Source organism: Hyperolius riggenbachi, chromosome 9, assembly GCF_040937935.1.
Source record: "Hyperolius riggenbachi isolate aHypRig1 chromosome 9, aHypRig1.pri, whole genome shotgun sequence".
Taxonomy (NCBI): domain Eukaryota; kingdom Metazoa; phylum Chordata; class Amphibia; order Anura; family Hyperoliidae; genus Hyperolius; species Hyperolius riggenbachi.
Window position 1 is genome coordinate 146,440,942 of NC_090654.1, and position 27,792 is coordinate 146,468,733.

The 27,792-nt window shown below is 46.0% G+C and overlaps 1 protein-coding gene across 1 annotated transcript in view; it reads left to right on the top strand.

Annotated features, from left to right (window-relative positions):
* Positions 1-27,792, top strand: part of NCSTN (nicastrin) — a 212,132-nt gene that overhangs the window by 150,533 nt on the left and 33,807 nt on the right. The window lies entirely within an intron of this gene.

Genomic DNA, 27,792 nt, shown 5'->3' on the forward strand with positions numbered 1-27,792 from the left:
ATATTTTACAAGCACGTAGCAAAAGTCAAGATATGACATATTAAGTAATTCTATGAATATTCCCTCCCAGAATGCCCCTACATGCAGGGTAGGGTCAGCCTAAAGCTGGAGGCAGGACTTAAAATCCTGCCTCCCAAGCAGATTTCTCAAAAGCAATTAAAGCGGATCCGAGATGAAAAACTAACTATAACAAGTAACTTGTCTATATATCTTATCTAAAGTTTAGAGAGTTTACACAGCAAATCTAGCTTCAACCGAATATGATTATTTCTTCCTGTGATACAATGACAGCAGCCATGTTGTTTGTAAACTTTGCACACAGCAAGCTTATCTGCATCTTGAGCACTCAGCCTGTGAAAAAAATCTCAAAGTCCAGTCTCTGTTAGGTTCACAGTCATCAGCTTGCACTTTAACCACCCTGGCGGTATTGACGAGCTGAGTTTGTCCAGGAAAAACATGCAAAAAGCGGTAATGACGAGCTGAGCTCGTCCATGCCACTAGGGAGACTTCCTGTTTCTCTGCACCGCCCCCTGCACTTTTTACTGATCAGAGGGATTCCCCAGGATGGCTGGATGCCTGTCTGCACGCTGTGGGTAGCGATCTGTGCTACCCCCACGTGCAGAACTAGCATCCAGCCACCCTGGGGAATCCCTGTGCAGCCAGCGGAGCAGAGAATGTGCTGGCTGCGTGCAGGATTCCCCCTTCTCTGCGGGCGGGTGGCCAGGTGTCCCTTCTGTGTGGGGGGGGATGTTCCCCTTCTGTTCAGGCTGGTCGGGGACTCCTGTGTGTGTGTAGGGGGGAGATTCCCCTTCTATGCGGGCTGGTGGTGGCCTGCGGGGATCCTCCTTCTGTGGGGGCTGGTTGTGGCCGGTCGGGGACTCCCCCTTCTGTGCGGAGGGGGTGTCCCCTTCTATGGGGGCTGTGGGTGGCCTCTCCCTCCTCTTCCCTCATCCATCCCTCCCGATCCCCCATGCCCCTTCCAGTCAGAATCCCTGATCTACTCACCTGAGGGCTTTCTCCTGTGGTGGAAGCGGTGCACTTCCTCCTCCATAGTGTTGCGTGACAGCCGCAGGATAAACCGCTTTAGCCCTTTCCCCAGCCCCGGCCGGAGCTACGGAGCGGCGTTGCGTGTGACGGCAACGGACGCGGTTGCTGTCGGCACACAAACTTTTTATCCATAGCAGCGGTGCTGTTGGGGTAAGGGCTAAATCGATTTATCCTGCGGCTGTCACGCCACACTAGACCCGCACGCCTCCCCATTTCTGCTTGCCCGCATGTCTTGGACAGTACAGATTTGTTTTTATCTATTTTGATACTTTTTTAATAAAAGTGGGAAATTTTTCCCTTGCACATTTACGCTATGTCAAGCGTGTTTTTGGAGGTGACCTGCCCGGACTAACCAGAGCCCAGATGATCTGCCGTGGTGGCTGAGGGGTGGCCAATACCCCTGATGCGCTGACTGGCCCATTTGGCCAGCTGATCCGGTAAGTCATTCCACACCTATTTAAAGTGCAAGCTGATGACTGTGAACCTAACAGAGACTGGACTTTGAGCACTTTACCCAACTTTCCATTTCATTTGCCTTAGCTTTCCACAAAAGCAGGGAGCGCTCCACTTGTACTAAACTGGTGTATATGCTCAGTCCTACATCTGTTAACCATCATATCAGACCCTAATCTGCCCGCCTACACGCTCAGTTTGCCCTCAGACCCCCCCCCCCCCCCCCTATCAGTTCGCCAGTGCATTATTTACATCTGTTCTTCCCTGTAATAACCCACTGATCATCTGTCAATCACCTTTCAATCGCCTGTCAATCACCCCTGTCACTGCCACCCATCAATCACCCCCTGTCACTGCCACCCATCACTCAGCCCTTAACCTGCCCCTTGCGGGCAATCTGATCACCCACACCATCAGATCGCCTGCAGACCCGCCGTCAGATCACCTCCCAAGTGCATTGTTTACATCTGTTCTCTCCTCTAAACACCCACTAATTACCCATCAATCACCCCCTGTCACCATCTGTCACTGCTACCCATCAGATTAGAATCCTATCTGCCCCTAGGGCACCCAATCACCCGCCCACACCCTCAGAACGCCCTCAGACCCCAGCCCTGATCGCCTCGCCATTGCTTGCATCTATTCCCCCCTCTAATCACACCTTTAGACACCCATCAATCACCTCCTGTCACCCCCTAGCACACCAACACATCAGATCAGGCCCTAATTTGCCCCGTGTGGGTTCCTGATCACTCCAAACCCTCAGATCCCCCTCATACCCCCTTCCAATCACCTCCCCAGTGCATTGATTGCATCTATTTTCCCCTCTAACCACCCCCTGAGACACCCATCAATCACCTCCTGTCACCCCCCTAGCACTCCTATCCATCAGATCAGGCCCAATACAACCTGTCATCTAAAAGGCCACCCTGCTTATGACCGGTTCCACAAAATTCGCCCCCTCATAGACCACCTGTCATCAAAATTTGCAGATGCTTATACCCCTGAACAGTCATTTTGAGACATTTGGTTTCCAGACTGCTCACGGTTTTGGGCCTGTAAAATGCCAGGACAGTATAGGAAGTGACCCCATTTTAGAAAAAACACACCCCAAGGTATTCTGTTAGGTGTATGACGAGTTCATAGAAGATTTTATTTTTTGTCAAAAGTTCTCGGAAATTGATTTTTGTTTTTTTCACAAAGTGTCATTTTTCACTAACTTGTGACAAAAAATAAAATCTTCTATGAACTCACCATACACCTAACGGAATACCTTGGGGTGTCTTCTTTCTAAAATGGGGTCACTTGTGGGGTTCCTATACTGCCCTGGCATTTTAGGGGCCCTAAACCGTGAGGAGTAGTCTAGAAAACAAATGCCTCAAAATGACCTGTGAATAGGACGTTGGGCCCCTTAGCGCACCTAGGCTGCAAAAAAGTGTCACACGTGGTATCACCGTACTCAGAAGAAGTAGTATAATGTGTTTTGGGGTGTATTTTTAGACATACCCATGCTGGGTGGGAGAAATCTCTCTGTAAATGGACAATTGTGTGTAAAAAAAATTGTCATTTACAGAGATATTTCTCCCACCCAGCATGGGTATGTGTAAAAATACACCACAAAACACATTATACCACTTCTCCTGAGTACGGCGGTACCACATGTGTGGCACTTTTTTGCATACTAAGGTATTCCGTTAGGAGTATGGTGAGTTCATAGATTTTTTTTTTGTCACAAGTTAGCGGAAAATTACGCTTTGTGAAAAAAAAACAATTTAAAATCAATTTCCGCTAACTTGTGACAAAAAAATAAAATCTTCTATGAACTCACCATACTCCTAACGGAATACCTTGGGGTGTCTTCTTTCTAAAATGGGGTCATTTGTGGTGTTCCTATACTGCCCTGGCATTTTAGGGGCCCTAAACCATGAGAAGTAGTCTTGAAACCAAATGTCTCAAAATGACCTGTGAAATCCTAAAGGTACTCATTGGACGTTTGGCCCCTTAGCGCACCTAGGCTGCAAAAAAGTGTCACACATGTGGTACCGCCGTACTCAGAAGTAGTATAATGCGTTTTGGGGTGTATTTTTACACGTACCCATGCTGGGTGGGAGAAATATCTCTGTAAATGGACAATTGTGTGTAAAAAAAATAAAACAATTCTCATTTACAGAGAGATTTCTCCCACCCAGCATGGGTATGTGTAAAAATACACCCCAAAACACATTATACTACTTCTCCTGAGTACGGCAATACCACATGTGTGACACTTTTTTGCAGCCTAGGGGCTCGATTCAGTAAACGGTGCTAACCCAGTTAGCACGCCTAAAGGCTTTAGGCGTGCTCACTAGGGTGCTAAGTACCGGTAGTTAGCACATACAAACTACTTAGCACCGTAGTTAGCACATGTAAACTTAGCACCGTAGTTAGCACATGCAAACTACTACTTAGCACCGTGCTAACTAAGGTGCTAAGCTCCATGGTTAGATACCCCCTGGTCTTGCTAATTATGATCTTGTAAAAGATAGAATATTTGGAAATTTTAATTCAATCTGAGCTCTATATTTTATGTGACGATCATTATATTATTGTTAATACCTCTCATCTTCCACAGCTACTGTTTGACAGCTACTGTTGGAAAAGTTAGGAGGCGTACTGCTACACTGCATATTCTGTTATATGTTCCTTTTCTTTGTTGAATAAACACTGATTTTTTTTATAAAAACTAGGGTGCTAAGTAGTTTACATGTGCTAACTACGGGGCTAAGTAGTTTGCATGTGCTAACTACTTAGCACGTGCAAAGCATGTTAGCACATGCAAAGTGGCTTTTCACTGGCGTGCTAACACTTAGCACCCTTTTCTGAATCAAGCCCTAGGTACGCTAAGGGGCCCAACGTCCTATTCACAGGTCATTTTGAGGTATTTGGTTTCAAGACTACTCCTCACGGTTTAGGGCCCCTAAAATGCCAGGGCAGTATAGGAACTCCACAAGTGACCCCATTTTGGAAAGAAGACACCCCAAGGTATTCCGTTAGGTGTATGGTGAGTTCATAGAAGATTTTATTTTTTGTCACAAGTTAGTGGAAAATGACACTTTGTGGGGAAAAAAAATCAATTTCTGCTAACTTTTGACAAAAAATAAAATCTTCTGTGAATTCATCATACACCTAACGGAATACCTTGGGGAGTCTTCTTTCTAAAATGGGGTCACTTGTGGGGTTCCTATACGGCCCTGGCATTTTAGGGGCCCAAAACTGTGAGGAGTAGTCTAGAAACCAAATGCCTCAAAATGACTGTTCAGGGGTATAAGCATCTGCAAATTTTGATGACAGGTGGTCTATGAGGGGCCGAATTTTGTGGAACCAGTCATAAGCAGGGTGGCCTCTTAGATGGCAGGTTGTATTGGCACTGAAGAGAACATGGGCATGTGATGTATTGGGTGCGTAGACCAATAAGACCGCAATACATTATTTTTTACTAGACCCATGTTAAGGACAAGGCCCCAAAAAATGCAACGTTCGGAAACTTGGAGTGGCTTCCACGGAAAATGGTGGGCATAGTAGCTTCTTGGATTGGTGGTTGCGTATTGTGTGGCATAACGGTTGGTTGTTACAATTAAATCGTACCAGCAGTGATCAGAAAAAAAAAATTCTGTCACTGCGGTGGGGCAGGTGAGGGTTTGGCCGGGTGATCAGAAGCCCGCAGGGGGGCAGATTAGGGCCTGATCTGATGGATAGGAGTGCTAGGGGGTGACAGGAGATGATTGATGGGTGTCTCAGTGGGTGATTAGAGGGGAGAATAGACGCAATCAATGCACTGGGGATGTGATCGGAAGGGGGTCTGAGGGGGATATGAGGGTTTGGCCGAGTGATCAGGAGCCCAAACGAGGCAAATTAGGGCCTGATTTGATGGGTAGGTGTGCTAGGGGGTGACAGGAGGTGATTGATGTGTGAATAGAGGGGGGAATAGATGCAAGCAATGCACTGGGGAGGTGATCGGGGGTATCTGAGGGTGTGGGCCAGTCATTGGGTGCCCGCAAGGGGCAAATAAGGGTCTGATCTGATGGGTATGATGGGTAGCAGTGACAGGGGGTGATTGATGGGTGATTAGAGGGGAGAACAGATGTAAATAATGCACTGGGGAGGTGATCAGAGGGGGTCTGGGGGGCTATCTGAGGGTGTGGGCGGGTGATTGGTTGCCCGCAAGGGGCAGATTAGGGTCTGATCTGATGGGTAGCAGTGACAGGTGGTGACAGGGGGTGACGGGGTGATTGCTAGGTGATCAGTAGGTGATTACAGAGGAGAATGCAAGCAATGCACTAGTGAGTTGATCAGAGGGGGTCTGGGGGGCTATCTGAGGGTGTGGGCGGGTGATTGGGTGCCCGCAAGGGGCAGATTAGGGTCTGATTGGTTGCCTGCAAGGGGCAGATTAGGGTCTGATCTGATGGGTAGCAGTGACAGGGGGTGACGGGGTGATTGATAGGTGATCAGTAGGTGATTACAAGAGAGACTATATGCAAGCAATGCACTTGATCAGAGCGGGTCTGGGGGGCTATTTGAGGGTGTGGCGGGTAATTGGGTGCCCGCAAGGGGCAGATTAGGGTCTGATCTGATGGGTAGCATTACAGGTGGTGACGGGGTGTTTGATGGGTGATCACTGGGTGATTAGAGATCAGATGTAAACAATGCACTTTCGGAGGTGATCTGAGGGTGGGTCTGCGGGCAATCTGAGGGTGTAGGCGGGTGATCAGGTGCCCACAAGGGGCAGGTTAGGGTCTGAGCTGATGGGTGGCAGTGACAGGGGGTGATTGATTTGTGGTTGACAGGTGATTGACAGGGGAGAATAGATGTATACAGTACACAGGGGGGGGGGGGGGTCTGGGGAGGATCTGAGGGTGTGGGGGGTGATCAGGAGCCTCCAGGGGGCAGTTTAGGACCTAATCTAAAAAAATAGCGCTGACAGGGAGTGATTGATGGGTGATTAGGGGGGTGATTGGGTGCAAGCAGGGGTCTGGGGAGTGGGCAGGAAGGGGGGGGGGGGGTCTGAGGGGTGCTGTGGGTGATCAGGGGGCGGGGGGGGGGCAGATCAGTGTGCTTGGGTGCAGACAGGGAGGGCTGCAGCCTGCCCTGGTGGTCCCTCGATCACTGGGACCACCAGGGCAGGAGGCAGCCTGTATAATACACTTTGTATCCATTACAAAGTGTATTATACACTTTGTAGCGGCGATCGCAGGGTTAACAACCTGCCGGCGCTTCCGATCAGCCGGCGGGTTGACGTCGCGGGTGGGCGGAGCCTATTGCCGGCGGATGCGCGCGCATCACAGCGCGGCGATCCCCGGCCACAACAAGTCCCAGGACCCGACGCCCATCGGCGTTACGTGGTCCTGGGCATGCCACTTTGCCGCCGCCCATAGGTAGTGGGCGGTCGGCAAGTGGTTAAAAAGAGAATTCAAAACCATGTGAGTGACATCACAAATTGCAACTTTAAATCCCCAATTTCACGACACATACACCTTTAACCTCCCTGGCGGTAAGCCCGTGCTGAGCACGGGCTATGCCGCTGGGAGGCACCGCTCAGGCCCCGCTGGGCCGATTTGCATAATTTTTTTTTTTGCTGCACGCAGCTAGCACTTTGCTAGCTGCGTGCAGTGCCCGATCCGCCGCTATACGCGTCGCCGCAGCCCGTTGGCAGTCACCGACGTCATCCCATTGCCATGGCGACGGGGGAAGCCCTCCAGGAGATGGGGGGATGCCGCTGAGCAGCGGCTATCATGTAGCAAGACCTCGTCTCGCTACATGAAAATTTTTTTTTTTTTTTAAAACGTATTTGCTGCCCCCTGGCGGATTTTGCCAAACCGCCAGGAGGGTTAACATAGAGGAAATGCTAATTTCATTAGATTCATAGGTCTTGACAGGGTCCACTGTCATCCTAGGGTTGGAGATTTAGATACATCTTTATTACAACTTGAGTCTCGGTGGATTTTTTTTTACTTCAAATGCTACTGAAGGGAAAGGGCTCAATGATGGTATCAACTATCGAGTCTTTTTGCCAAAATAGTTAGGCCTCGGATTTGCTCTGCTTTCGTGTCCCCCCTAGTGTGGGTGAGCTCTAAGGGTTTATGTTCTCCCCCCCACCTCTCCTTCTTTTACCCCTTCTTTCAGAATCCCTCTCCCCCCACTACCCCCCCCCCCCCCCCCGCTGTACTTTAGGTCTCCTTCCTTTGGTGGCGAGATTTGGACAGTTTCATTATTAACTGGAGTCTCTGTTTATATCTAGTTGATCTTGGAGGGCTGTGGTTCCTCCCTAGCTATATACTTATTTATGATTGGTTAAATGTTATTTCATTTTAATTGTCTGTGTCAGCTGGTATGTGGGCGATTGATTGGCTTGTGATGCCATGCCTACTTGTCGTGCTGCCGCGGATTAATTCATTTATTTATGGATATCTATTTCATTTTGTTGTTTTCTTTATAAGTACATGTGTAGTTAAACATTTTTGTATTATTTTAATAGTGAACATCGTGCCCGCCCCTCTGCGCCTCCCTGTCCCTCATTCGTCCTTGCCTTTGGGCTTACTGTCACATGGGCAGTGCTGGGAGTTCTATTAGTTCCCGTTGCTCTTGGAGCGCGTGGCTCATACGCCGACACACTGTCGTGGTGGGCGTGGGCCATGACGGGATGCGGGGGAGAAGCTGATAGGGCGCATGTGATGCAGGATAAAGCCGCCGCTTTGGCGTCTGTTTGCAGATGTCACACGATGTCCTGCCTTTGAAAAGGCCGCTAGTGCGGCGGAACATGTCAGACGTACTCTGACAGCTGTCTCCTCTAGGCACTCATCATCTACCATTAGGACTTGTAACTATGTGGTGTATATGTTACGGCTAGAACCCGAAGTGTGGCCACTTCTAGTTCTGGCCGGCCACTTCGAGTTCTGGCCGGCCAATGTGCGAAGTGGCCGCAGCGCAGCGGCCAATGTTAGAAATGGCATGATGACACATAAGTTACAATGTATTTTATGGCCGTCTCGCTGCGGCCAAATGTATTAGAAGTCTTGCACTGCCTCCTCTGTAACCTCCCCCCTGCCTCTCTCCTCTCCCTGCCTCCTATATTACATACGGAGCAGCCGGCGGGGACACGCGGAAGTTGGTTAATTTCATGAAATATAGCCGGCGGCAATGTAATAGATGAAGCCGCCGGCTTTCGCACTGCCTCCTCTCCTCCTCCTCCCCCCCTGCCTCTCTCCTCTCCCTGCCTCCTATACCACATACGGAGCAGCCGGCGGGGACACGGAGGCGGAGAGTCGTTCGTCGCAGCAGGGCAGCAGAGCGGGGAGGCTGCAGACATTGCTTCTGCCAGCACCTGCTCTGCAGGAACGGCAGGATTCCCCTGCCGCGACAAACGACTCTCGGGAACACGCGTGTCCCCGCCGGCTGCTCCGTATGTGGTATAGGAGGCAGGGAGAGGAGAGAGGCGGCGGCGGGGGGGGGGGGAGGGAGGAGGCAGTGCGAGACTTCTAATACATTTGGCCATAAAATACATTGTAACTTATGTGTCATCATGCCATTTCTAACATTGGCCGCTGCGCTGCGGCCACTTCGCACATTGGCCGGCCAGAACCCGAAGTAGCCACACTTCGGGTTCTGGCCGTAACATATATACAGAACAGCAGCCATCGCACTGTTTTTTTCATGACCGGCATTTGTTTACCAGCCAAGCATATGGAGTTCATATGTAAGTACCTGTGTATGTTCCTACTATGGTGATTTTTCTCTGAACCATCCATGCATCTGCTTCTACTTAAGTGCTGCTAGGAAGGAACTTGGTTTCGTTTTCAGCTAGCCCTGCAATTGGGGACCAACGAACCACTACTTAACTGTCCTTATATACCACAATTTACTATTACTTGCAGAGTTTAACTCTTTTGACTAAGTATTGGGACTGCAGCCCCTTACTTTAGTTTTGTTATGCCCAGATGGAGCTTTTTTGATACTATATTTTATATTGGGTTTTTTTCTACATTATCAAATAATTTGTCGTCTAGTTTGTCTATGTGATCTATATATATAAAATTGGATGTACTGTATGTATGTGTGTATGTGCCGCAGTCACGCGAAAACGCCTTGACCGATTTGAACGAAACTTGGTATACAGATCCCTTACTACCTGAGATGATATGTTCTGGGGGTCTCGCGTCCCCCCTACACACCTGGGCGGAGCTACAAACAGCAAATCAGATTCCACTAATTCATGTCAATGGAAAAAATTTAAAAGGCTGCCATCCTCACAGTAATCAAGCCAGAGTCCCCATACTTGGCACAGTTGGTCACTGGGTGACTGGTGTTCCTAATTCAGAAACGGGGTGGAGCCACAAACAACCAATCAAATTTGCTTAATTTCAATTGGAATATACAAATTATTTATACCAAGGACCCCAAAGCTCATAAACTTAATAATTGAGTGACTGTATGTCAAGGTTAGAAAAAGTGGGCGGCGTCAACAACTATATTTTTTACATGGGAAAATATACGCTGCAACCATTCTTACACTGTTAATGGCAGGGTTCCCAAACTTGACACAGTCGGTCACTGGATGATTGGGATTCATATTTAGAAAGTGGGAGGAGCCTACAACAGCCAATCAAAATTCGCCTATTGATTTTTCAAAGGGATTATTTACATTACTACCATTTGTACACTGTTAATGCCAGAGGCCTCAAACCTGATACAGCCAGTCATTGGGTGACTGGGGTCCAAATTCACTAAAGTGGGTGGAGCCACAAACAGCCAATCAGATTTTTAGATTCATTTCAGCCATACTGTCATTGGCAGGGTTCTCAAACTTGACAGTCGGTCACTGGATGATTGGGATTAATATTCAGGAAACTGGGTGGAGCCTACAACAGCCAATCAAAATTCACCTATTGATTTTCAAGGGGAATATTTACATTGCTGCTATTCTTACACTCTTAGTGGCAGATGCCTCAAATCTGGTCCAGTCAGTCACTGGGAGACTGGGGGTTACATTGTGTACAGGGCGCAGGCCACAAACAGCCAATCTTATTTGTTTAATTTCAATAGAAAAATGCAACTTATAGATGCCAAGGACCCCAAAGCTCATAAACTTGGTCATTGAGTGACTGAATGTGCAGGTTACAAACAGTGGGCGGAGCCAAAGAAAGAAAACTTTTTACATGGGAAAATATAAACTGCAGCCATTCTTACACTGTTAATGGCAGGGTTCTCAAACTTGACACAGCTGGTCACTGGGTGACTGTCTGGTATTAATATTAATATTCATAAAAGCAGGTGGAGCATACAACAGCAACTCAAAATTCACCTACTAATTTTCAAGGCGAATATTGAAACTGCTGCTATTCTTACACTGGCAGAGGTTTCAAACCTGCTACAGTCAGTCAATAAGTGACGGAGGTTCAAATTCACTAAATGGGCGGAGCCACAAACAGCCAATCAGATTTCTTTGCTGGATAAACTGCTTCCATTCACACAATTTTGATGCCAGGAACCCGAAAGCTTGCAAACTAGGTCATTGAGTGACTGTGTGTTAAGGTTACAAAAACTGAGTGGAATCAAAAACAGATTTCCGCGGGAAAATGTAAACTGCAGCCCTTCTTCACTGTTAAGGGCAGGGTTCTCAAACTTTGCACAGTTGGTCACTGGGTGACTGGGATTAATATTCAGAGAAGTGGGTGGAGCCTAAAAAAGCCAATCAAAATTCACCTGTTGATTTTCAAGGGGAATATTTAATTTGCTGCCATTCTTGCACCGTTAATGGCACAAGCCTCAAACTTGGTACAGTTGGTTATTGGGTCACTGGGGTTCAAATTCAGAAAATGGGGCGGAGCCACAAACAGCCAATAAGATTTGTTTTGTTTTTTACTGGGAAAATACAAATTATTGATGCCAAGAACCGCAAAGCTCACAGACTTGGTCATTGAGTGACTGTATGTCCAGGTTACAAAAAGTGGGCAGAACCAAAAACAAATTTCACTGGGAAAATAAAAACTGCAGGCCTTCTTAAACTGTTACTGGCAGGGTTCTCAAACTTTGCCCAGATGGTCACTGGGTGACTGAGATTAGTATTCAGGGAAGTGGGTGGAGCCTATAATTTCCAATCAAAATTCACCTGTTGATTTTCAAGGGGAATATTTAAAGAGCTGCCATTTTTACACTGTTAATAGCAGATGCCTCAAACCTGCTACAGTTGGTCATTGGGTGACTGGGGTTCAAATGCTGGAGAGGGGTGGAGTCACAAACAGCCAATCTGATTTAATTTCTTTGGAAATACACAAATTATTGATGCCAAAGCTCACAAACTTGGTCATTGAGTAATTGTGTGTTAGGGTTAGAAAAAGTGAGAACGAGATAAAAAAGGGTCTATAGTTCATAGATTTTTACTCTGGCATACTTCAATAAATGAATGTTATTGAGCAAAAACAATAAAACAGTAAAAACTTAAAAAGTAGATTTAAATTTAAAATAAAACCGTGGAATATCTTTAAAAAGTCATTTTTAGGAGAAGCAGAAAAGATACAATTGTTTATTTTCACCTCGGTTTTCCTTTAACCACTTCACCACTGAGGGGTTTTACCCCTTGAGCACCAGAGCAATTTTCACCTTTCAGCGCTCCTTCCATTCATTCGTCTATAACTTTATCATTACTTATCACAATTAAATGAACTATATCTTGTTTTTTCCACCACCAATTAGGCTTTCTTTAGGTGGGACATTATGCCAAGAATTATTTTATTCTAAATATGTTTTAATGGGAAAATAGGAAAAATGTGGGGAAAAAATTCATTATTTTTCAGTTTTCGGCCATTATAGTTTTTAAATAATGCATGCTACTGTAATTAAAACCCATGAAATGTATTTGCCCATTTGTCCCGGTTATAAAATCGTTTAAATTATGTCCCTATCACAATATTTGGCGCCAATATTTTATTTGGAAATAAAGGTGCATTTTTTTCAGTTTTGCGTCCATCCCTAATTACAAGCCCATAGTTTATAAAGTAACGGTGTTGTGCCCTCCTGACATAAATATTTAAAAAGTTCAGTCCCTAAGGTAACTATTTATGTATTTTTTTAAATTGTAAATTTTTTAATTACAAAAAAAAAATAATGGGGAGTGTGGGAGGTAATGAGTTAATTTTGTGTGTATAAGTAATGTATTTGTATGTGAAAAAATGCTTTAGGGTGTAGTTTTACTATTGGCCACAAGATGGCAACAGTAACTTTTTGTTTAATGCGACCTCCAAGCATCCTTCCGGACGCTTGGAGAAAGTACTAGGAGGCTAAGAAAGTTTTTTTTTTTTCACAATGATCGCGCTGCTTAGCGGAGAAGCAGCGGATCATTGCGGGGCTTAGATCAACGAACGGGAATGGATTTTCCCGTTCATTGATCTCCGGGCGAGCAGCCGGCGGCGTGTTTTCGAGCGGGAGTGCGCGCTACAGCGAGCGCGGAAAGTACGGATTTCTCCGTCCCTGGGGGTGAAAGGATGGAAAAAGGGATGGAGAAATTCGTACGGGCGGGGGTAAAGTGGTTAATTATATTGTTTATTGCTCTTTGGGAGCTTTAAAGAGGAACTCCAGTGAAAATAATGTAATAACAAAGTGCTTAATTTTTACAATAATTATGTATAAATGATTTAGGCAGTGTTTGGCCATTGTTAAATATTTTAAATCCCTGATTTATATTCTGACATTTATCACATGGTGACATTTTTACTGCTGGCAAGTGATGTAGCTGCTGCTTGCTGTTTTGGCAGTTGGAAACAGCTATTTCCCACAATGCAACAGGGTTCACAGACAGGAAACTGCCAAGAGTACGTACTCAGAATTTCTTTGTGGGAGGGGTTTCACAACAATATCAGCCATACAGAGCCCCCTGATGGTCTGTTTGTGAAAAGGAATAGATTTCTCATGTAAAAGGGGGTATCAGCTACTGATTGGGATAAAGTTCAATTCTTGGTCGGAGTTTCTCTTAAAATATGTAACATGGATTAGGTGAAAAAGCTTTGTGAATCATGCCCAATGTGCCCTCAATCCCTCCCTCCTTCCCAGCACCCTTCACTCTGCTCCCCAGCACCCATTACTCTTGCTCCTCAACACCCCTCACTTTTGCTCCCCAACACCCCTCACTCTTCCCAGCACCCCTCACTTTTGCTCTCCAACACCCTTTTTTATACTCCCTAACAACCCTTATTATGCTCCTCAACACCACTTTTATGCTCCCAGCACCCTCACTTATTGCACCCCTGCACTCCTCAATATGCTCCCCAGCACCCCTTGCTCTGCTCCCCAACCACCTTTACTCTGCTCCCCAACCACCTTTACTCTGCTCCCCAACCACCTTTACTCTGCTCCCCAACCACCTTTACTCTGCTCCCCAACCACCTTTACTCTGCTCCCCAACCACCTTTACTCTGCTCCCCAACCACCTTTACTCTGCTCTCCAGAACCCTTTACTCTTGCTTCCCAGCTCCCTCATTTCTTGCCCCCCCTGCAACCCTCACTATGCTCCCCAGCATCCCTTACAATGCTCCCCAGCCACCTTTACTATGCTCCCCAGAACCCTTTACCTTTGCTTCCCAGCACCCTTTACTTTTTCTCTCCATCACCCCTCCCTCCCCAACATCCCTCACAATGTTCCCCAGAACCCTTGCTATGCTCCCTAGAACCCTTGCTATGCTCCCCAGGACACGTGCTATGCTCCCCAGCAACCTTGTTATACTCCTCAGCACCCTTGCCACACCCCCTTAGCACCCTTGCCACACCCCCTTAGCACCCTTGCTACGCCCCCTTAGCACCCTTGCTAAGCCCCCTTAGCACCCTTGCTATGCTCCCCGGCACCCTTGCTATGCTCCCCGGCACCCTTGCTATGCTCCCCGGCACCCTTGCTATGCTCCCCAGCACCCTTGCTATGCTCCCCGGCACCCTTGCTCCTGCTTCCCATAGCCCCCATTCTTGCTCCCTCCCCCCCACCCTTACTCTTCAGCACCCTTACTCTTCAGCACCCTTACTCTTCAGCACCCTTGCTGTGCGCTCAAGCACCCTTGCTGTGCGCTCAAGCACCCTTGCTGTGCGCTCAAGCACCCTTGCTGTGCGCTCAAGCACCCTTGCTGTGCGCTCAAGCACCCTTGCTGTGCGCTCAAGCACCCGTGCTGTGCGCTCAAGCACCCGTGCTGTGCGCTCAAGCACCCGTGCTGTGCGCTCAAGCACTTGTGCTGTGCGCTCAAGCACTTGTGCTGTGCGCTCAAGCACTTGTGCTGTGCGCTCAAGCACTTGTGCTGTGCGCTCAAGCACCCGTGCTGTGCGCTCAAGCACCCGTGCTGTGCTCTCAAGCACCCGTGCTGTGCTCTCAAGCACCCGTGCTATGTTCACCAACACCCTTGCTATGTTCACCAACACCCTTGCTATGTTCACCAACACCCTTGCTATGTTCACCAACACCCTTGCTATGTTCACCAACACCCTTGCTTTGTTCACCAACACCCTTGCTTTGTTCACCAACACCCTTGCTATGTTCACCAACACCCTTGCTATGTTCACCAACACCCTTGCTATGTTCACCAACACCCTTGCTATGTTCACCAACACCCTTGCTATGTTCACCAACACCCTTGCTATGTTCACCAACACCCTTGCTATGTTCACCAACACCCTTGCTATGTTCACCAACACCCTTGCTATGTTCACCAACACCCTTGCTATGCTCCCCAGCACCTCTCACTGTGCGCCCCAGCACCCCTCACTGTGCTCCCCAGCACCCCTCACTGTGCTCCCCAGCACCCCTCACTGTGCTCCCCTGCACCCCTCACTATGCTCCCTTGCACCCCTCACTATGCTCCCTTGCACCCCTCATTATGCTCCCTTGCACCCCTCATTATGCTCCTTTGCACCCCTCATTATGCTCCCTTGCACCCCTCACCCTTATTCTCTTTTCGCCAATGCGTTTCTTGTGGAGTGGAGCGTTGCCTAAATATAATTGGGGGCTCCTTGTTATGCTCCCCAGCACGCTCACTTTGCTCCTCAGCACCCCTCGCTTTCCTCCCAGCACCCCTCATTTTCCTCCTAGCACCCCTCACACCCTTCTCCAGCACTCCTCAGTCTTCTCTCCAGCACTCCTCACTCTGCTTCCCAGCACCCCTCACTCTCCTGCCCAGAACCCCTCACTCTCATCCACAGCACCCCTCACTATTCTCCCCAGCACTCTTACTCTCTAGTAGCCTTACTTCCTACCCCAGCCCCCCTCTCTCTGCTCTGCAGCACCCTTTACTCTTGCTCCCCAGCAACCTTGCTATGCTCCCTAGCAACCTCCGTCTTCTCCCCAGCTACCCTCACTCTGCTTCCCTTTAGCATCCATTAATGTGCCCCTTCCAGCACCCCTCACTTTGCTCCCTTAATACCCCTCACTCTTGTTCCCCAACACCCTCACTCCTGTCCCCAACACCTCTCATGCTCCCCATTACACCTCATTATGCTCCCTTGCACTGCTCACTATGCTCCCCAACACCCCTCACTCTGCTCCCCAGCACCCCGTATTATTTCTTCTTATGGAGTGGAGCTCTGCCTAAATATAATTGTGGGCCCCTCGCTTTCCTCCAGAGCTGTGGAGTAGTTACAAAAATCTTCCAACTCTGACTCCTCAGTTTATGAAACCTCCGGGTACCCAAAATGGCTCAGACTCCTCTACTCCGACTCCTTAAAGCGGAATATAACCCTGCATTTCAACTTTGCTTTAAAACATTATTTACAGCATATTATATGCAACCAGCATTTTTTTTTTTACTAGACCAGCATTGGAAGGGTTACACAGGGCTTTAAAGTTCCTTGAGATTTCTGCAGACGCATCCGAACCTGAAATAGGTACATTTTGTTTACATAATTGTATCTAAGTGGTGAATGTGACTCATCTCTCTCACTGAGAAGGAGCTTGGACGACAGCCAAAGAGTGTGTAACTGTTTATTAATAGATACATCTAACTAAATAGAATGTATCTATCTGAACTTCTGCATATCTCTCCACGGACCTTTAAACCTCTGTGTTTAACCCTTCCAATGCTGGTCTAGTAAAAAAAATGCTTTTTGCATATAATTTGCTGTAAATAATGTTTTAGAGCAAAGTTGAAATGCAGGGTTGTATTCCGCTTTAATCTAATACTTACCAGGGCTGTGGATTTTGTACACGAATCATGCCAGTAGAGGCGCTCAGCGTTGATGATACTGGTAGAGGCTGTTTACTCCTATCTGTAATTGCCTGATGAAGCGGGTTTGTACCCCGTGAAACACGTTGCACTTTATTTGTAGTATCCAATAAAATTGTTTTGACTGAAAATCCAGTCATATGTTCTGCTTAGAGGAGGTAAGTCCACCACTACCTCCTCTATTACCAAGATGGGTTTTTAAGTTCTTTTAGTGTTTTTTATCCTGTTGGCGCCCCTGTTATCCTTTTTTCTACATCAAGTCCACCCTTGGTGGAGGGTTGTACCCTTCCTTCTTCTACTACAAAAGGCGACTTTTTAATCCTGAGTGGGGTCAGGACAATCTCCCCACCTGCTTTGACAGTGGTTTCCTAATTGGTAACCCTGGTTTGTTAGTATTCAATTAATATTATTACTCTTCCAATTATACAATGCCAGTACATACTACACTATATTGGGCTCTTGGTGTTCTCTCTCTTTCTCTTTACTTTCCACCCCAGTACCCCCTTTCCACCACAGCACCCCTCACTCTGTTCCCCAACACCCCTCACTCTTCTACTCCCTCCAGCACCCCTCAATCTTGCTCCTCAACACTCCTCACTATGCTCCCCAGCACCTATCATTATAATCCCCTACACCCCTCACTTGCTGTTTCTATGGGTGAAGCTCTTCCTAAATTTAACTGGGGGCTATGCCTAATTATGTTTGGTGATTTAAAGGGGGTTTTCTGCATAATAAAGATTGAAGATTTATGGGATAGCATGCCTTATGCTTGATGAATTATGGGGGGCGAGGGGGCCACTTCCCTGTAAATACCTGAACATATTTTGTCAGAGGCCCTCCCATAAATCTCTAAGCATAATAAGGCCTCCTTTCATCTGCAAAGATAAATATGCATAGCCATGATCTGCTAACATAATTAGACAGAGTCTGGGGGGATGCTGCCTACCTAAAAGGAAAGCAGAGTAATTAAAATGGGGTTATTACCTGCAAAAGGGGGATGCAGCCTTTTTAAATCCAAAAAAAGCTTTATTGGCAGAACCAAATACATTTTCCATTGCCAAAGCAAAACAAAGCCTATCTATAGTGCGCTACTGCCTACCAAAAGAGGTCCACCTAGAGTGTAACACTGACCACCTAGAAGGTACACTGTATAAGTAAAGGGGGCACTAGAAATTGAACAAGGATAATGTCTAACTGAAGCTGGATACTGCTTGCCTAATTTGGATGCTGTGTAACTAGAAGGGAAATGTTTACTATACTATGGTGTTTCTAATGCACTTATCATCAGGGCAGTTTCTAGGCTAAAATGCACCCAGGGCGAGGGTGTAAAAATTGCCCCCCCCCCCCCCCAGGTAGCCAGGCATAGGTGCCCCAGTATAGTTCCCCCAGTATAGGTTAGTCAGGTAGGTGCCTCCAGTATTGGTAGCCGGTATAGTTGCCCCCAGTATAGGTTAGCTAGGCAGGTGCCCCTGGTATAGGTTAGATATGTAGGTGCCCCCAGTACAGGTTAGCTAGGTGGGTGCCTCTAATAGGGAGCCAAGATAGTTGCCCCCAGCATAGATTAGTTAGGTAGCTGCCTCCAATATAGGTAGCCAGTATAGTTGCCACCAGTATAGGCTAGCTAGGTAGGTAGGTGCCCCCAATACAGGTTAGAACAGTATAGGTTAGATTGGTCGGTGCCCCCCCCCCCCAGTATAGGTTAGATTAGGTAGCTGCCCCCCAGTATAGGTTAGATTAGGTAGGTGCCCCCAGTATAGGTTAGATAGGTAGCTGCCCCACAGGGTGGGTAGGTAGGTACCCCCCATTAAATGGAGGGGGGAGCCGCAGGGAGGGCAGCCCTCCCTCTCCCTCCCTCTCCCCGGGCCGCCCTCCATGCTCCCCCCTCAGATGCAGAGTAAAGCGCAGCAGGAAGCGCTGGAAATAGTAACTCGCCTCACTGGTTCCAATCGCCGCTCACTATCTGCCGGTCTTCTCCTCTGCATACATGCTGATACATACGCTGCTTCCTGTTTTAGGTGTTTATAGAGAACAGCCTAATTCTCCATTTTCAACAATAAATGCGCTAGTGTAATTTCATCTGTCCACTCTCTGCCGAATTCAGAGCTAATGAAAACACAGTTTCACACTTTCTGTGCTCCCAGGATACCAGGAAGAAACCACTCTGCAGAATATCAGTAGAAGTTCTATAAAGTGTAGCAAGGAAATTTTCCCGGGATGTCATCAGGACAGCACCCCTTCATGAGACTTCTCTTCCTCCCAACTTTGGACAGGATGCTATTAGCATGATATTTAAATAAATTACAGTATTTCTACAGAGCACATACGTTACTTTTCCTTTCATAGACCGGAAGCGTGAATAGGGAGCCTATGCTGAACAGGAGACTGGAGCAGCTGTTTGTATAGGCCTCCTTGTATATTCCGGCCAGAGTGGATCTGCGTGAGGTCCGTGCAGCATGCAGGAAGCTTCTTTCATCTGCATTTCTTTTAAGCACGTGCTGTCTTCCGAATGCCTGAAGTTCCACCGGAAGTCGCTCGGAAGTCACATGATCACATCCCACGTGAATTGCTGTCCAGCAAGTGCTGAGAAAGACCATCAAGGAAGCTGAATGGCGGTGATGCAACCTGTGGGGCAAGTTGTTATTTAGGAACCTTTGTGATTATCCTTTGGAAGGATTTCCTGGTGCACTTTGAGCAGTACTTTTAAATATATATGCAGGGTTTTTCCCATCAGTGGTCATTCTCTTGCTGGTGACCATGGAGGATGGTGCAAGCCAGTCCACTCTTGAATCTGTGGAGACTGGCTCTGAAACCTCTCTGGTAAGCTGCCATTGCTGTTCAGCTTCTTACTCAGATGTATACTTCAGAGGTTAGGTTTTGATACAAAATTTCCCTCTGTGTTTATTTTTTACCCTAAATCTGGAAAATCTGACAAGGTTAGTAAACCGGACAAGCCTTCTGTTTTGGAAAAACGTTCCAGCACTAAACCAGAGGGACAATGTGCTTTATGTAATACCCGCATATCATCTTCCTCCTCTAGAGAAGAAACTTTGGAAGTATTTTACAGATAAAGTTGTTTAACCTATTTTGGTTCCTGGACGTAGAAACTACGTCCAGGAACCATGCGCGCTACCGCGGCCAATCGCGCACGTGCACGCGCACTCCCGGCCACGGATTCGGTAGCCAAGGAATCAATGTATCGGGCTATGGTGCCCGATCACTGATTCCTCTCCCCCGCTGAAAAAGCGACAGCTTCTCTCGGAAGCTGTGCTTTTTCTGGCTGTTCCCTCCCCGATGCATCACTCTAAGCGTGTGTTACGCTTAGAGTGACGTCATGTAAACAAACTCATGGCCGCCATCTTGTGGCCAAAAAGTAATACTACAACTGTAAGGAAAAAAAAATAAAAATGAAAACACATTTACATTATAAGGTAAATCTATTGTTTACCTCCCACCCTCCCAAAACTACCCAAATAAATTGTTTACTATAAAAAAAAAAAAATTACAATAAAAAAAACCATGTACATATTTACCTAAGGGTCTAAACTTTTTAAATATCAATGCAAATATGAAATATTTCTATATTTTTTTTTATTTTAAACTTGTAAATCGTGATAGATGCAAAATGGAAAAAATGCACCTTTATTTCCAAATAAAATATTGTCACCATACATTGTGATAGGGACATAATTTTAACGGTGTAATAACCGGGACATATGGGCAAATACAATACGTGAGTTTTAATTATGGAGGCATGTATTATTTTAAAACTATAATAGCTGAAAACTGAAAAATAATGAATTTTTCCATTTTTTTCTTATTCTTCCTGTTAAAATGCATTTACAGTAAAGTGGCTCTTAGCAAAATGTACCCTCCAAAGAAAGCCTAATTGGTGGCGGAAAAAACAAGATATAGATCAGTTCATTGTGATAAGTAGTGATAAAGTTATATGCTAATGAATGGGAGGTGAACATTTCTCACGTGAAAACGACGGAACGCGAATGAGTTAAGAGGAATCACCTGCTATCTTTAAAGACATGGTTTGGATGAGTTCTGAGAGGTCTTCAGCTATTATTGAAATTAAGGATTCTGCAGTTGCCTCTTTATCTGTCTCCTCGTCTAATACTATTGAGTTTCTGTATCCTCTGTTCCTGCCATATACACTGCTCTTCATGTCTCTCCTGCAGCTTCAGGACTCGCAGTAACTAACCCCTGCCTTTTCAGAACCCTCAACAGCATAAAAGAAGGAGGGGGCAGGATTCAGAGGGTTCAGACTTACCAGAGGGATGAGGTGGAAATATCATCCTTATGGTACCCATGCACGGTACAATAAAAATGTTCACTTTTTCTGTTTGTTCAATAAAAACGATCAAATGAAAGTTTAAAAGAATCTTTTTTTCGATCAAGAAAAAAAGAATCGATTATCCCATTTTTCAATAAAAATCCAATACGGCATGTTTGAAAAAATCTTTATATTCGATCTAATGGAATAATCGAGCAAAATTATCTAATTAAAAAAATAGAATATTGTACCATGTATGGGCACCATAAGAGGAGATTGCTTCAGGGGAGGAGCAGGGAGGTGAGAAATGACAAACCACATACATTTGCTTTTTCCACTGACTTCACAAATACTTTACTTGAAGCGGAATATAACCCTGCATTTCAACTTTGCTCTAAAACATTATTTACAGTATATTATATGCAACCAGCATTTTTTTTTTTTACTAGACCAGCATTGGAAGGGTTACACAGGGCTTTAAAGAGAACCCGAGGTGGCCTTGTATTACGTAAGTGGGGCACAGAGGCTGGTTGGGCACACTAACACCAGCCTCTGTTGCCCCATCGTGTGTGTCAAAGACCCCCCTGCTCGCCGCTATACCCCCGCAGAGCTGGCGACACGCAGCGTGTCGCCAGCACAATGTTTACTCTAGCGCTGTCTGTCAGCGCCGCTCCGCCGCCTCCTCCGCATCGCCGCTACCCGCCCTCGTCCCTTCCCTCCCGCTGATTGGAGGGAAGGGACGAGGGCGGGTAGCGGCGATGCGGAGGAGGCGTGGGAGCGGCACTGACAGACAGTGATAGAGTAAACATTGTGCTGGCGACGCGCTGCGTGTCGCCAGCACTGCGGGGAGTTTAGCGGCGAGCAGGGGGGTCTTTGACACACACGATGGGGCAACAGAGGCTGGTGTTAGTGTGCCCAACCAGCCTCTGTGCCCCACTTACGTAATACAAGGCCACCTCGGGTTCTCTTTAAAGTCCCTGGAGATTTCTGCAGACGCATCCGAAGCTGAGTTAGAAACTTTTTGTTTACACAAATGTATCTAAGTGTTTATTGTGACTCATCTCTCTCACTGAGAAGGAGTTGGAGGGCAGCCAAAGAGTGTGTAACATTTCTAAATATATACATATAACTAAATAGAATGTAACTATCTGAACGTCTGCACGGAACTTAAAACCTCTGTGTTTAACCCTTCCAATGCTGGTCTAGTAAAAAAAAAATGCTTTTTGCATATAATATGCTGTAAATAATGTTTTAGAGCAAAGTTGAAATGCAGGGTTATATTCCGCTTTTAAGCTATGCATAATACTATGAGTATTACAGTACAGTTGATGAAAAATCTCTGACTCCATTACATCAAATGTATGAAAGTTTGGCAGATCCTCAGACATCTTTTATCCCAGTTCACAACACCCTGAAAGACATTATAAAGAAAGAGTGGGATACTGCAGAGAGGAGAGCCTTCTGGCCAGGAGCTCTAACCTCTGTCGCTATCCCTATAGTCCAGAGGGCCTGAAGTGCTGGGTTCCTTCTCCTAAACTTGACCCTTCACTCTCCAAAAGTTTCTAGAATGTCTGATTTACAATTTGAGCACTTTGGTAGTCTCAGAGATCCCCTTAATAAGAAAATTGGAACTTGTTGAGAAGAGAATGGGAATCCTCATCGTTAACCTTTGAACCTGCTATTGCCTCTATTGCAGTGGCAAGATCCTTACAATCTTGGCTTTTACAGGTTCAGTCAAAGATTGCCTCTGGAGTCCCCAGGGAAAAGATCCTATGTTGTTTTCTTAATCTCCTGCATGCAGCGATGACGCAGATGATTCGGTAACATTAACTGCTAGGACGACCGTTCTAGTTAACCATTTCAGCCAGCAGGTTGGTTTCACCTTATGGACGAGAGGAATTTTCACATTTCATCTCTACTCCCTTTCATCCCCCAATAATTTTATCACTACTTATCACAAAGAAATGAGCTATACCTTGTTTTTTTCGCCATCAATTAGGCTTTCTTTGGGTGGTACTTTTTGCTAATAATTATTTTATCCTGAATGCATTTTAATAGGAAAAATTAAGAAAAAATAGAAAAAAATGCATTATTTCTCAGTTTTCGGCCATAAAACTATCTATTGTGGACAAAAGACACACATTTTATTTGCCCATTTGTCCCGGTTATTGCAACATTAAAATTATACCCCTAGTACAATGTATTGCGACAATATTTTATTTGGAAATAAAGGTGCATTTTCTCAGTTTTACATCAATCACTAATTACTAGCACATAATTGAATAGTAATATACCCTCTTGACCTGCATATTAAAAAAATGTCAGTCCCTAATGTATGTAGGTGTAATTTTACTATTGGGCCACAAGATGTTCTCGCGCAATATTTTCTATTAGCATACTATAAGTACGCAAATAGGAAGTAATGCATGGCAGTGTTACTTCGGAAGCCTATCACGTGGACTTGGAGGGGAGATGAATGAATGGGATTGTAGTTGCCATTCATTAATCGAACGATCAGTGGCGGGAGCGAGCAAGAGGGAGCGTGGAGGCAAGATCGCTTCTACAACTGAGAATGATCACTGTTTTTGAACAAAAAACAGTGATCATTCTCGCTGCACAAGCACGGATTGGCTCAGGGGACTTTAGTCCCCTGCCACCAATCCCCCCTGTCTCTGTTACCATCACGATCACGGACGCAGCCCCGCAAAGTGGACGGATGTGAGTCTCGCCTCTCTGCGGCTGTAGCAGCAGCAGTCGCAGATTTGAGACTCACGTCCGTAGGGCTCAAATGGTTAATTTTGTGAGACGAGGTATCTAGTTAAAGACCTGGCAGGGAGACAAGTGTGGGAGTGATGTGGAACACATTGGATCTAGGCGGTATGGATAAGTTAACCCCCCTCTCCCGTGGTCAGTGCTGGCTAATTTAAATTTTGATTCCGAGTAGCTACGTACTTGTAGCTTCTTGGTATGAGCAAGCATATCGCTGACTCCCAATGGGTCAGCATCTTTTGCACATGCATGCAGCTGTGCGAGAGTGCCCTCACATCACCAGGAGCATACTGCGCCTGCGCAGTATGCTCCTAATGATGTGGGCATGTTCTTGCATTTGTACAGGCTGTTGGCGGGACCCGGAGAAGACCGAAGCTGCATCGAGGGACACGTTACTTCTAGAGGCTGTAAGAAGCCCCAGGTAAGTAAAGATAGATTTATTTATTCACCTTGTATGTCCTTTAAAGAAAACCTTCTGTGTTATTTCCGATGACAGAATTACGTTAATACTGGATGGCTCTTTTCTTCCTAAAGTTGTTTCAAAGTTTCACAGATCTCAAGAGATTTTCCTACCTTCTTTCTGCAATAGTCCTGCTAATGACAAGGACGCAAGATTGCACTGCCTGGATGTAAGGAGATGTTTCCTATGCTGAAAACATGCTTCTAAAGGTGCATTAGCCAGATGGATTAACTGCTATCGGACTGCATTGGTTGAAATCTACATCCAGCAGGTGGCTGTGCGGCTTTGACAGGACGTAGATTTCAACTTCCCTGACGCATGCTACTGCCGATCGCGTTGCTCTCTCTCTCTCTCAGATGCAGTTCACTCTTCCTGCTGTCTATATGACGTCAGAGCTCTGTGAGCCGGCCAGGAGTCGATTTCACCAGTTGCACCAGTAACTCCAATGTCCGCGATAGCTTCCTGCACTAGTGGGAATGCGTGCAATGGCGAGTAGGCAAAAATGAAACTAGCTGGCGGCGGGGACCGGAGGAGCCATGAGTGACTGCGAGGGCACAGGATGGCTGCAGGGGGCTGGTAGATGCCCCAGGTAAGTGAAACTCATTTTTTTTCTAGAGTTAAGGTTCCCTTTAAGGGGCCAGAGACTACTGGTACGCAAGGGGCTAAACAGGTTATTGCCTTGGCATATCTGTATTAGGGCAAAACGCGGTTGTCTTCTATAAAAGCTTTTTCCACAAGAGCAGTTTCATAGGACCTAGGTAGAGAGGGCTGGATCCACTATTGAACAGATTTGCTATTGTCCAGGTTTTGTTGCAGTTAGAGAGGAGAGGGGATATCCTTGTCTCGTTTCGTTGTTAATTTCCAAAGGGTCCGAGAGCGCACCATTTATCCCTACCTTGGCTGTGCGGGCCCTGTACAACGCCAGTATATTAGATAGCATTCTTTTCCCCAGGCCAACATGCTGCAGGACCATTTTAATGAAGTCCCAGTCCACCCTGTCAAACGCCCTCTTGGCATCTGTCAATAGGCACATGACAGGGACGGACTGAGACCTTGCAAGCTGTGTCAAAATCAAGGTTCTAAAAGTGTTGTCCCGTGCTTCTCTCCCGAATAGAAAGCCCACTAGGTCATAATGCAGCAGGCTTGGGACATACTTTGATAGACACGCTGCCAGAATCCGAGCAAACACTTTTAGATCCACATTCGATAAGGATATCGGCCTATAACTTGAGCAGCTTGCTGGATCTTTATTTTCCTTATGAATAACAATTATTTAATATCCCATGGGTTCTTTCCCCAGCACCCCACCTTTAGCCCCTCCCTCCGCCAGTGATCCCACCACCTCTACCAAGCGGGGCACCAATATCTCCCCATATTGCCTATAATATTTTATTCCGTATCCATCTGGCCCTGGCGATTTTTTTTTTTACTTGGGACTGGGCAATAGCCTGCTTTACCTCTTCAGCTGTTATTGGTCTTTCCAGCTCCTCTTTTCTTACCTCAGAGATACATGGCATATCAGCTGTAATGACATAGTCTCGTATCCTTTTTTTTCTCTTCTGCTCCTTCTGAAAGTCCCCTTCCACCTCTGGTAAAAATCCATATAATGTACTATAAAATTCCTTAAATACATTGGCTATTGACTCACTTCTTGTATGTTTTTTAGAAGTCCCATCCAATATGTATGGCACATAATTTGAGGCATGCTGTTTTTTAAGTGCTCTTGCCAAAAATCCCGCCCCCCCCCTTGTTTCCGTGTTCATAAAACGTCCTTCTACATCTTTGTCCTATATACCAGGGCTGTGGAGTCGGTCCAAAAATCCACCGACTCCGACTCCTCAGTTTAGGATTCCACCGACTCCACGACTCCGACTCCTCTAATTTGCATATTACAATTTTGTTGATTAAAAGTATGTAACATGAAATTCGTCTCATAACTGCCAACGCTTAGGAATTTTACAAGACAACTGAAGTGAGAAGGATATGTAGACTACTATATTTATTCCCTTTAGACTAAAACTAGTCCTTGGTAAGAGTACTTGTAAAAGGTACAAATCGGAACAAAGAACATCTATCAGGCCCTAGGCAATGTAAGTGTGGGTACATGTAAGAATGATGTGCAGGTACTCTGCAGGGGAATGAGGAGATTGTAAACAGACAACACCTCTGTGTTCAATGTGCACAGCATTCTCAGTGGATTCCCTGCAGCTCTGTGAGGAGTGCATATGTAGAGTATAGTACTACTGTGTAACAAAGTAAACCTGAGACAGATGAAATTAAAGTTTTATACATACCTGGGGCTTCCTCCAGCCGCCTTCAGGATAATCAGTCCCTCGTTGTCCTCCTCCACCACCTGGATCTTCTGCTATGAGTCCAGGTACTTGAGCCAGTCTGGCGTAGTGCGCATGAACACACTCCACCGCTAGGAGCATACTACACCTGTGCAGCACTATTGCGCAGGTGCAGAATGTTCCTGGCTGTGGGAGTGGCATGCGGCCGGACTGCGCTGACTGGCTGAATTACCAGGACTCATAGCAGAAGATCCGGGTGGTGGAGGACAGTGAGGGACTGATTAGCCTGAAGGGGGCTGGAGGAAGCCCCAGGTATGTATAAAACTTTACTTTTCATCCGTCTCAGGTACCCTTTAATTTGTAGTCACCAAACCAAATTTTAATAACATATCAAATTATTTGATTTCATCAGCAAAGGGAGTGCATACATTTGCATAAATCAGCATCAGTGCAGAATTATTTCCATCTCATTGACCATCTCTATTAGTGACACAGCTACACATCAGGCTTTATTCTTACAGCATAGATGTTATTTAGTATATATAAGAGATTCCTGTGTACGCATCATATATACAATCACAATCAGATATGTATATCTGACCTTAAAAATACGGGGACTGCTTTATTGAAGCAGCACAAGTAACTAATTTTGATTGGTTTATTTCATTTTTGTGGACTAAGCACAGCTATTACTGAATATATACATTATTTTTAATGACTATTATCTGAGAAATGGAACATTTTATCATATTTTCTATTTTAATTACAGTTACAAATTCATTAGGAGTCGGAGTCGGTGCATTTTTTCCCGACTCCGACTCCAGGCACCCAAAATTGTCCGACTCTCCGACTCCACGACTCCGACTCCGACTCCACAGCCCTGCTATATACATTGCTTTTGAAAAAATTTAGGTTTTTAATTTTTCTCTATCTGCAGTAATTTCTTGTGCTGTCTCTCTAATCGTGCAATATTATCTGTAAAGTCTTTTTTTTTTTTAACTCTTTCCCTCTTTCTTCAGTCTGCTCCCCTCTTGGATCCTAACCCCCCTAATGACACACTTATGTGCCTCCCATATAATCATAGGGGAGACCTCTCCTGTATCATTTATCTCAAAATATGTACGGATGTTCTCCTCAATCTTGTTTCTTATTTCTTTCTTCTGCAAAAGAGAGGAATTCATCCTCCAAGTGAATGGTTTTAATACATTCTCTCTTAGGTTAACCTCCAAAAATATAGGGGAGTGATCCGATATAGTGGCCGGACCGATTTTG